Raw genomic sequence first — 9,982 nt, 5'->3', positions numbered from 1 at the left:
CACACCGCACACATGACGCGTACCACACCTAGACAACACCCACGACCCAGCGCTTATGTGCTATGTGCGCAGCGATGCGTGCCTCGTGCCTCACAAGGCATCAAAACGCACTCCTCGCTCCCAGTTTGCCATCCGTTGGACTTGCAGGACAGATAAGCGTGTACATAACAGCTTGTTACGATAAGGCATGGAAGGGGCGAGGGAAAGCCTTCGCGAGTGAGGTGAGCCCGATAAACAACCTGGGTATACGGCCGAAATATGCTGCCTTCCTTGGCGCATTCATTGTTTGGGTCGACGAGCGAGCATTGTGAGTGGGATTCCCAGCACGCGTCGCTGTTTCGGCGGATACTGCCCTCTCGCCTTTCTACTATTTGCATGGTGCGTAAAAAGAGGATCCTTAAGCTTTGTACTTCAGCGGTTTGTTTTTTCGCAAGTCAGCAACATTTTGGTTTTCCATTAAATGTCTGTGACAGTTTTCTCGCCCCGTAAGAAACTGTCAGCGAAGGAGATTGTTTTCCTGCGCCAGAGAAAAACAGTCTCCCGAGTTCGTCTCCGGATCTTAGAACCATGCGTTTTATAATGTGCTATATTTTCATCGTTGCGCCGGAATGGAAGCAATGCAGCAGTAAATGAAGGCCTAGGTCTCCTACTGTACGTTCTTTTGCTTTATACTGTTTAATTGTTTAAAGAACAATGGTAAAGTCGAGTATCTAAATTCAGCGCTACACTACATCTATTACAAGCCTATTGCATGTGTTGCGCAGTAATATATTTAGACTAACGCTGGAGAAACCGTTCTGTCACTGTGACTACTGCGCACTATAGCTTAAAGCTGACTCTCACTGTTTCTCGGCTGGATGTACGGTGCAGAGGCGGTACTTTTTAACAGTGACATAACGGACGAAATAGCTTATCTTGACATCACAAAATTCGAACTTAGACGCGTGGCACTAACCGAGCTTGATTAATGGCGGATAATGATTTTGCTTGAAACGTTGCAATTTCCTGCTGTTGCAGCAAAAAGCGCGCATTTGCTGTTTCTTTTCCACTAATATCTCACGTGCGCCCCTCAGTGTATTTTCTTTATCTATTTTCTGATTTTCTCCGCCTTGATGAAGAACTGCGAGGAAGAGATTTCGGTCTCTACTTTGTCTCCCCATGCTGCACTTCGACGCCGAAAATGAATTTGGACAACTTACGAAGTACCGAAATGCGTTAGCCCATTCTGCGTCGGCTATTATTTCTGTGTTGGAAATAACTTCTTTCAGGCACGATGATTACAAATGGAGCTTCAGGATAGCCTAGATGTATTTCGTTTAGTTATGAGCGCACATATACACTTATCACTCCGCGCTCAGCAGGACACTCATGATGCCCAGAACACCTATGCTTGGAATTAAAGCAGTTCACAAATTGTGTCCTTTGAACAACGCTGCGCTGTGACGGGCCCGATCCGTCGCATTTCTTCCTCATAATTTTTCAATTCTTGTCAAAGAAGTGTTGTTATTTGAAATAATGGTTACTGCATCATGTGAAGAAGTATAAAAGAAGCTGGAATTCTATATAGACATAAAGATTACTGTCGCAGAATTCTGAAGCGGGAACACCAAGCAGAGAAAAAACAGTTGAATGATGACGGGGCGAGAGCTCTCGTTCACCCTTTCTATTTTTAATGTTCCTGCTTCCCCCTTTTTAACATATATGCGAGTAAGTTGTAGTAACGTCCAAGGGTGGATTTAGACACTATACATCACTGAACATTTGACACATTTCATTTCATTTATTGAAGCCTTAAAGGCCCGAGGGCATTACGTACGGCGGGGGCAATAACATTTTATAACAGCATACGAACACCAGTTAAAGAAACAAAACAAAAAGAAAACGAAACCAACAAACCAACATTAAAAAAATATACAAGAGCAGACTAGTGTGCATTGTCAACTAGAACACTGAAAGTGACTCGTTAGTTTTGCTCGGAACATTTCACGATCTTTGCATGAAGCAATAACGACCGGTAGAGCATTCCATTGGGTTATTGCATCTGGAAAAAAAGAGTTATTCATTGCTGCAGTGTGGCCAAAAATCAGATATATCGGGTGACTGTGATTAAGTCGACGGGACATTCTTGAGGGGGATTGCAGGAGAGGGTGCCGGTTGTGAGGATGGTAAAAAAAAGAATGAAGGAGGCAGAGACGTGATATAATGCGGCGTGATTGAAGGCTTGGGAGGGAAAGAGTTCGTTTTAGTACTGTGATGCTGGTTTCACGTGAGTACTGTGACATGATAAATTGCGTGGCACGGTTTTGGACGGCCTTTAGATTATTAGCGAGGTATGCTTGTGAAGGGTGCCAGATGGATTAAGCGCATTCTAGTTTTGCACGAACATAGGTCTGGAATGCGAGCTGTCTGATTTGGGGTGGTGTTGATTGTAAATTTCTCCGTAAATAACCAAGAGTGCGTGAAGCCTGCGAGCATATTGTTTCAATGTGAGTAACCCATGATAAAGTTGATGTTAGGTGGACGCCAAGGTATTTATAAGATGACGTTCGAGCAATGGGAGTGGAACTGATACGATATGTGCTGTTATCAGAGCTGCGCTCACGAGAGAAAGACATGGATTGACATTTGCTAAAGTTAAGCGGCATGTGCCATTGCTCACACCATGATACAACCATGGCGATGTCATTTTGCAACCTAATGGTGTCCTCAGGGCCTTTGATAGCGTTATAAATGACACAGTCGTCCGCGAAAAGTCGAAGTTTTGTACTGTGCATAACATAACAGTTGCCGAGTGATTAAAAAAAAAAAAAAAAGGTTGAAAAGCTGTCCGAGGTAACTCGGTGCAGTCTATGTAGGGTTTACAGCACGGCACACATTATAAAGCATTATAAAGCGTTCAGTTTTGTAATATATGATACCACATAAAAATAAAAATACCCACTTTATTAGTTAATACTGTTAATTGCATAATCATTAAACTTCATAACGGATATAACGTCCGCCTTGATGCACAACCTATCTGTACATACCGTACCCAGATCTCTGTTTTTTTAAGATACAAATCTGTAAACAGCAAAAACAATTCGCCATGTATACTCTTTATTTTTCTGATTTTGAATATGAAACATTCTAGACTTCAAATCAAATGTATAAACCGAAGCTTCGAATGTAAACATCTGAGTATGCTGCAGTCATAACTGCAAAATAAAACAGCCATACTTTGATCGCTGTCTCCCATATATCGATCTATACTGGACCTTTTTGATTGCGGCTGTCTTGCGTTACAGAGTCTAAATTCCGCACAAAAATTTTCTTGTGACTAATTCGGAATGTTGACATGATGGTGTCATTTCAAAGTTGCCATGCATTATAGTTGTGCTGCATTGCGGTGTATCAACGTCTCCATCGTTTTCCCTTTCTCTTAGCAAAATATTTGTTGAAGCTGCGTGACCGTACATTTGGAAGTTGGTTGAACTGCCATGTCCGCGAGCTTCCTATCACAGCGCAAACCGAAGATAATATAGCCTGCGTTTCGTCTGCGGTCAGTAAAAGCGGGCGATTATAGGTGCCGTTTTTGGCTTTCTTGCTCGCATGATGCATCAGCGCATCGACCGTAGTACTGCGGCTCATGTGAGCACTGTTCATTTTTTTTTTCCTTTTGAATAAGGAATGGGGCTAGGCGAAAGGCTTAAAAAGATACATATCCTAATTTTCTAACCGACTCTTCGAGTACTTCGCACACAAGGCTTGGGTGTTTGATTTTTTTTTTTTCTATTATTTCATGAACACCACAGGTGATAGCGTTTGTGACAGTTTTTTTTGTTGCTGTTGCGGCCGATGACCGTAGATAGCGGCAAACCCGATATGCAATAGCTTTATCACCACCTCTGCCTGGTCTCCGGAAATCATCTTGCGCCAGTGTTTTTCAGAGTTTCCCCTGATATCACCTCGTGAAAGTAGTGGCCCGTGGATCCTGTCAGGCGAACCAGAATGTTGCCAATCGGTCAAACCTCACGACCTGTGCTATTTTATTGCAAGCTGTCTTCAACGCTACGAACTATAAGGGCGGTCTCGGCCAATCGGCGCACTAAATACGTGATTGTAATTCTACCCTCCTGTGCCGCCGTCGGCGATAGCGAGTAAGGCTCTCAGTCACGTATTGCGAGCCATCTTGGTTGGCCTAGATCACCCTTACTTTCCGTAATGCTGCCGCTTCGCAACTTTCACGGGTCACAGGCGGCGCCACTTGAAATCCAATATGGCTGCCCTTAAAGTGATTCGGCTGTCACGCTTCATAAGCCGTGTTTACATGAATGCGACAGCTAGCGCATCGCATTGCATCGCATCGCAACCGGTTCCTAGCGCATCGCATTCATGTAAACAGGGGTAATGCGTTAGGAAAGCGCATCGCATTAATGTGCCTGAGAGAGGTTGAGATTGAGATTGAGAGGAGTAAGTCGACTTACCCCTCTAAATCCAGCCCTGCTCCCCACTACCACGCTAGAGATGATGCGCTACATGTAAACGCTGTCGCATCGCATTACCGTGAGGCGCTACTAAATGCGATGCGATGCACTACTGCCGCCTTCATGTAAACACGGCTAGAGTGCGTTGTGCTGGGCTACGTTTTCTGAAGTTGAATTGAAAGGAAGGTATGCATGATATTGTCAGTTAGCGTACAAGCCTTTTGTGAGCATGCGTTGCAGGGGTGTGATACAAAGGACTCCTCTAGCGTGGCTGGTCAGGTATGTGAAACATCCTGGTGCTGACTGTGTTGGGCGGCAAGTACGACATGTTCCCAGGCAACTCTAATGCTACGAAGAAACGTTCGACGTAGACAGAATAAACATGAATATAGATAACAGTTTCAACTTTTATCCAAGTATCACAGGCACTCGCAAACTGCAGCATTTCAAGAAGTCGCGGTGTGCATTCACGCGCGTAGCACAGGCAAGCCGAGCGGCCAATCCCGCATTCTACGTGGCCTAATTTTTTCCTTCACTTCAAAATATCCGCAATTGCATCGAAGTACCTACTATACCTAGTTTGGGCACAAGAGAACATCACCACAAGGTAATAATGATGGATGACCCAGAGCTAACACAAACATTTTTTCTGAAACAGTTACTTGACAAGCAAGACAGCTAGAGTTCCGGCTTCGAGAACAAGCCGCATATGAACTGCGAGTGTATGCTCCGTAACGTTAAATACAAGCTCCTAATCTGACGTTCATCTGACAGCTGCTGATTGAAAACACGGCATTTACTCAACTAGGTAGGAGAAAAACGTTCTAAATTTCTCAAACATGCTCGGGCCATGAATTAGTCGGCAATAATAAAGTTACCATCACGTTTGGCTCGCAACTTACGTCTGCCAAACATCTCCTATCAGAAATGCGCACTGAAAACCGTCATAGCTTTAGTCGCAGACTTTTTTTTTTTTTTTGCGAAACTTGGTTCTGCTCAGAGTTTAGAGCGGCAAGGAATAACGAGACCAATGCATAACATCAGAAATAAGACAGTTACGCCGCTCGTACTTTCACTGGGGGTGTTTCTTCGTCGAGCAGGATTTATCACGATGTTTTTCACGGTAAAGTAACCGTCTTGATCTTACAGAGATATTAATTAACTTAATTATCCTCCTTCCTGGGCATATAATCTGTAGGTAACATGTGCAAGTTTATCCCGCCTTTAACCGCACAGTCACAATCGTACTGCGTGCCCCACACACCAAAATAGAAGTTATATTATTAATCTAATGTCATGGCTGCGAGCCAAAGCCAACTCAAAAAGAAGTTGCACACTACAAACGCTGCTCGACCGAGCTCCACGCAAAACGTTGCGCGGGAGACGCAGCACCAAGCTGGAGAAGCACGAGCCGTTCTCCGAGTATCCGCCCAAGGGCGGTACAGAAAGCTGCCGCGTGGCGGCGGCACTGTACGTGAAAGTTGCGAAGAATTCTCGAGGTGCATCAAAACGTGTTACCGCTTGGTTGCCGGCGAAGATTGGTGCGCCAGCGTCAAAACTTGACTGCGTCTAAAGCCTGGTCCAAATGAAGCGCGTTTTGCTCTGAAATTTGTTCCACGTGTGAACGCATGCAGCCGTACAGTTGAACTAAGGCATCACCATCGTCACCATCCTGACCACACTCACTGCATGACTAATTCCTCTCCCTCCTCCCTGCATCCGTTTGATAGCGGAAAACTAAAATCTAATCCACTCAGACTTTTTGACGCCCCCTGCCACGTTTCGCTTTTCTTGGAATGCACTTAGCGACCACCGCTCATCTTGCGCTCGTTATAATGTCATTACCTCGGGTTGGCGTTCTGACCAGCTCTGCTTGCTTGTTCTCTGTTAACGTTGCATATATCATCTTCCTTTCCGTATCTCACTGCGCTATCCTCAGTCTAGTTTGACCTATTCTCCTTAGCCTCCACATTTCTAACCCCTAAGTGAAAAGTGGTAAGATGCAGGTGTTATACATTTTTTTTTCATCAAGGATACCCGTAAAAGGTCATTCATGATTTGAGAATGGCTGCCAAATGCGATCAATCGCAATCTGATTTGCTAATTATTTCTCTCTCAGAGCCAAGAGTTGCGGCCACTGCCTGTTTTAAGTAATTTATTCTAGCACCACTAGCGCCTTTCTATCAGCATGAACTGCTGAAGTCTTTCGAGGCTGTTGAACATTATTTTATGCATATTAGTTTTAAGACCTTCTATCATACTTTGCTTGTCAAGATTTTTGATCATTTTTTTTTTGCATTTCGTTCCCTGAGTAACATAGCAAGAGAATGTCATCAGCGAATGGAAGATAACTGAGATATTCTCCAAACACTTATCCGTAACTGTTGCAAAACAAGTCCTTTGAGTACTTCCTGTAATCAAGCTAGGAATAGTGCCGATGACATCGTCTCTTCCTGTCGAGCATCGCATTTTTTGTATGGAGGGTGATGGTATTACTTTATAGACAACTATGGTTGCTGTGCAGCCACTATAAATATCTTCCAGGTATTTCATATATGGCTCGTCTACCCTCTGATACGCAATTCATGCATGACTGCTGAGGTTTTGACCGAGTAAAATGCTTTCTTGTAAACCATGAAGGCTATGTATGGGGGCTTGTTGTATTCTGCGCATTCCTTTATCACCTCGTTGATAGTGTGAACGTGATCTGTTCGCACCTAGACAAGCTTCAGTTTTTCTTCCTCTCCTGTGTCGCCGTAGCGTGTAAGCTTCCTTGGCAGTCAATACGTCTGTGTGCGCGGTCACAAGGGCTTTCACTTCCCCTGCAAAGGATCAATCCGTCGGTTACCTCTTTCATTTCCAATTGCACACGCTTTCGCATTGTGTACGTCGTTTGGCTGACGTAAATAAAGCGTTACATCATTTTTCTCTCTTTTAGGGCTGGCCCTCAGTGAACACATTTCATTATTGTAACCAATAAGGCACTACGCCGGCATCGTGGTTTACTCTAGCAAAGGAACCATAGAAAAGCTGGCAGTGCCGCGTTCACTGATATATCCGATATTTTGTTCTAAACGGTACTGTTATAGGTGGGTTTGAGTCTATGTGGGCGACCAGCATTTTACATTCGTAGAAACATTATATTTGTAATTGGTGACCAAAAACAATATTATAGCATAGACATCAATTGATGGAGTGGGCTTTTTTAGCACTTAACAGGGATCCCAAAGTAGTTATGGTTTCAACCTAATACAACAAGTGGGCATAGCGGCGTCCTAACGTGAGCACATCACTGGACAAAATATAAAGGACTGTCGCTTGGCTTCATATTCGCCATCTTGCTAGACGTAAAACAACCGTAAATATCTCTGAGTGGATTAAGAGCACCGACTGTATTCGCCTGTCTGTCGAACATGTAACAACACTGCATATAAGTAGCCCGTAATTGCATAAGAAATTACGGATACAGCTATATAACGCCATTGCTTTTCTTTGCCGCATCGCATGTAGTCCGGTAGGTTCTGCAGTTTGAACATATTACGGCGCAGATCTTACGTATCACGAACCGAACTTGGAATATCCGGTTCAAGGGGAAGAAAAATTTAGCTCAGAGCGCTTGACTGCCTCTTGCTGAACGTTCGTGGTCTGTGAAGTTACATCTGTGCCTATGTACTACAATAGGCCAGGGTTTACACTCTCTGTAAGAACAGAAAGCGGTTTCGCCCTATCCCGTGCTTCTTCACTGCAGTGATTTCCGCTGTGAAAGCTTCCACACGTCCTTGCGGGGCCGCTGTACCTCATTTTGGATGTATTGGTTCTTAAAACATTCACTCGACGTTTCAAGCAACGAATGAACGCAGAAAAAAATACGGCCCATGAATGCTGTTGCGTCTGTATTGAAACCATTGCCAACACCGTACCGACTGTTCCCGAAGTTTTCCATCGGATGCCTTTCGGGGAGTCTCTGTTATCATCGTCTGCCGAGTTTATTTGTAATCAACCAAAACGAAAACAAAATGTATAAAGGCGACGTATGGGCAGTATGAACTCCACGACTGGAATAGACTGCGTCACAGCACTGAACGGCCATTCCTAGGCGGCACAAAACGTTATATTAACAATATTTATTTGTAATGAGTGTTGAAGTATGTTTATTAAGCAATTATGTTAACCTAACGTTACAATGTAACGTATATACGCTATCTGACGTGTACCAAACGCTTGCACAACGTTTTAGACTAAAATTGCTAGCGTTTTCAACCATACACATTATCGGAACTTAGCAAATAATATAGTTTTTATGTTCGAAACGTTTATGCAATGTCCTACATAAAACTGGAAACCAGTATTACAAACATGCAAATGTGCAACATGCTAATATATGATACATGAGGCTGGTTGTTCAATAAAAAGAAAATAAATATTCTCACTGTGAAAACAGTGAGCAGCTAAAAAAGTGAAGACAAAACTTTTCATAAACATTACAAATAGGTTTCTGTAACGTTTATGGAGCATGATAACTTATAACGTAATGAAAACGTTCCCACGAAGTTAAAAAAAAAAAAAAGTTCCGGAATAACTTAAGCTAACTTAAAACTTCTAATTTAGCTCTGTTGTATAGCTTTCTGTTCCATTTTGGCAGCAAAGATAAACTTGAACTAAGAGATGATTGCAACTAAATCCCGTATCTCTGCGTCCGCATAATCATGTACTTCAAGAATGGTTTAAAAACTACTTAACAATTCGCCGCTAACACGTCTGAGGGCATACATAACCATCATCCCCGATTAACAGCATGAGCTAAGTGGTTATGACTTGTTAACCACTTACCTGATGCTTAGTGCGGTTGTAGAATTCTTCATGCTGGCTTGATTGAAGCTGCTAGTGCACTCGCCCCCATTATCAGAACTGCTGGGCTTGGTCCCTCAATGTAGTTATTTTAATGTTATGGAATTGTTACATAAAAGAGGCTACTTGGGACCTCGCGCTGACCAATATCGACAGCGTCATGGGTAGTGTCGCAATGGGTTTTGTGTTATAAACTGTATTCAAAGAAAACGGCGGCATATCTCAATCGCACTTCATTTCAATTCGAAAATTATTTGGAAGATGAGAACACGCCCGATTCATATTAAGCAACCTATAACAAGCTACATTTGGTTCAATTGACGAATCTAATGCGATCGTGTTAGAATCGATCGCACAGTCTTACCGCGAAATTCTAGATGGGAACCAATTGAAAATGCAGGCACCGCAGGTATGAGTGCCTGTTAGTAGCCGAGCGCAAACGTTATTTTTCTTAGAAGTAGTGACACTAACGACAGGTAGCACTCTTAAAGAGCTTGCTAAATCAGCAACTTAGCAGAGGCACCGTGGGGACTCTCTAGCCCGCACCAACCAAGGCGACCATTGTTACCAGCACTCCGCTCCTGCCGCTCATGCCGCTCCCAATATACTAGACATCGCTCCAATCAAGAATTTGGTTTCTCGCGCAATTTCTTGGCCAAAGGCAATAT

The 9,982-nt window shown here is 43.5% G+C and overlaps 1 protein-coding gene across 1 annotated transcript in view; it reads left to right on the top strand.

The window, feature by feature from the left end:
* The first annotated feature begins 281 nt into the window (after nt 1–281).
* The window catches only part of LOC146202566 (uncharacterized), a 28,107-nt gene continuing 18,406 nt past the window's right edge, over nt 282–9,982 (top strand). The window contains exon 1 of the mRNA XM_084588229.1: nt 282–378. The gene's annotated coding sequence lies outside the window, so the exon portion shown is untranslated. The remainder of the gene's footprint in view (nt 379–9,982) is intronic.

The sequence above is a fragment of the Amblyomma maculatum genome, chromosome 1 (genome assembly GCF_055883805.1).
Source record: "Amblyomma maculatum isolate TAMU_Amacu chromosome 1, ASM5588380v1, whole genome shotgun sequence".
Classification (NCBI taxonomy): domain Eukaryota; kingdom Metazoa; phylum Arthropoda; class Arachnida; order Ixodida; family Ixodidae; genus Amblyomma; species Amblyomma maculatum.
The sequence above is the reverse complement of the archived record's forward strand: the minus strand, read 5'-3'. Positions and strand labels throughout refer to the sequence as shown.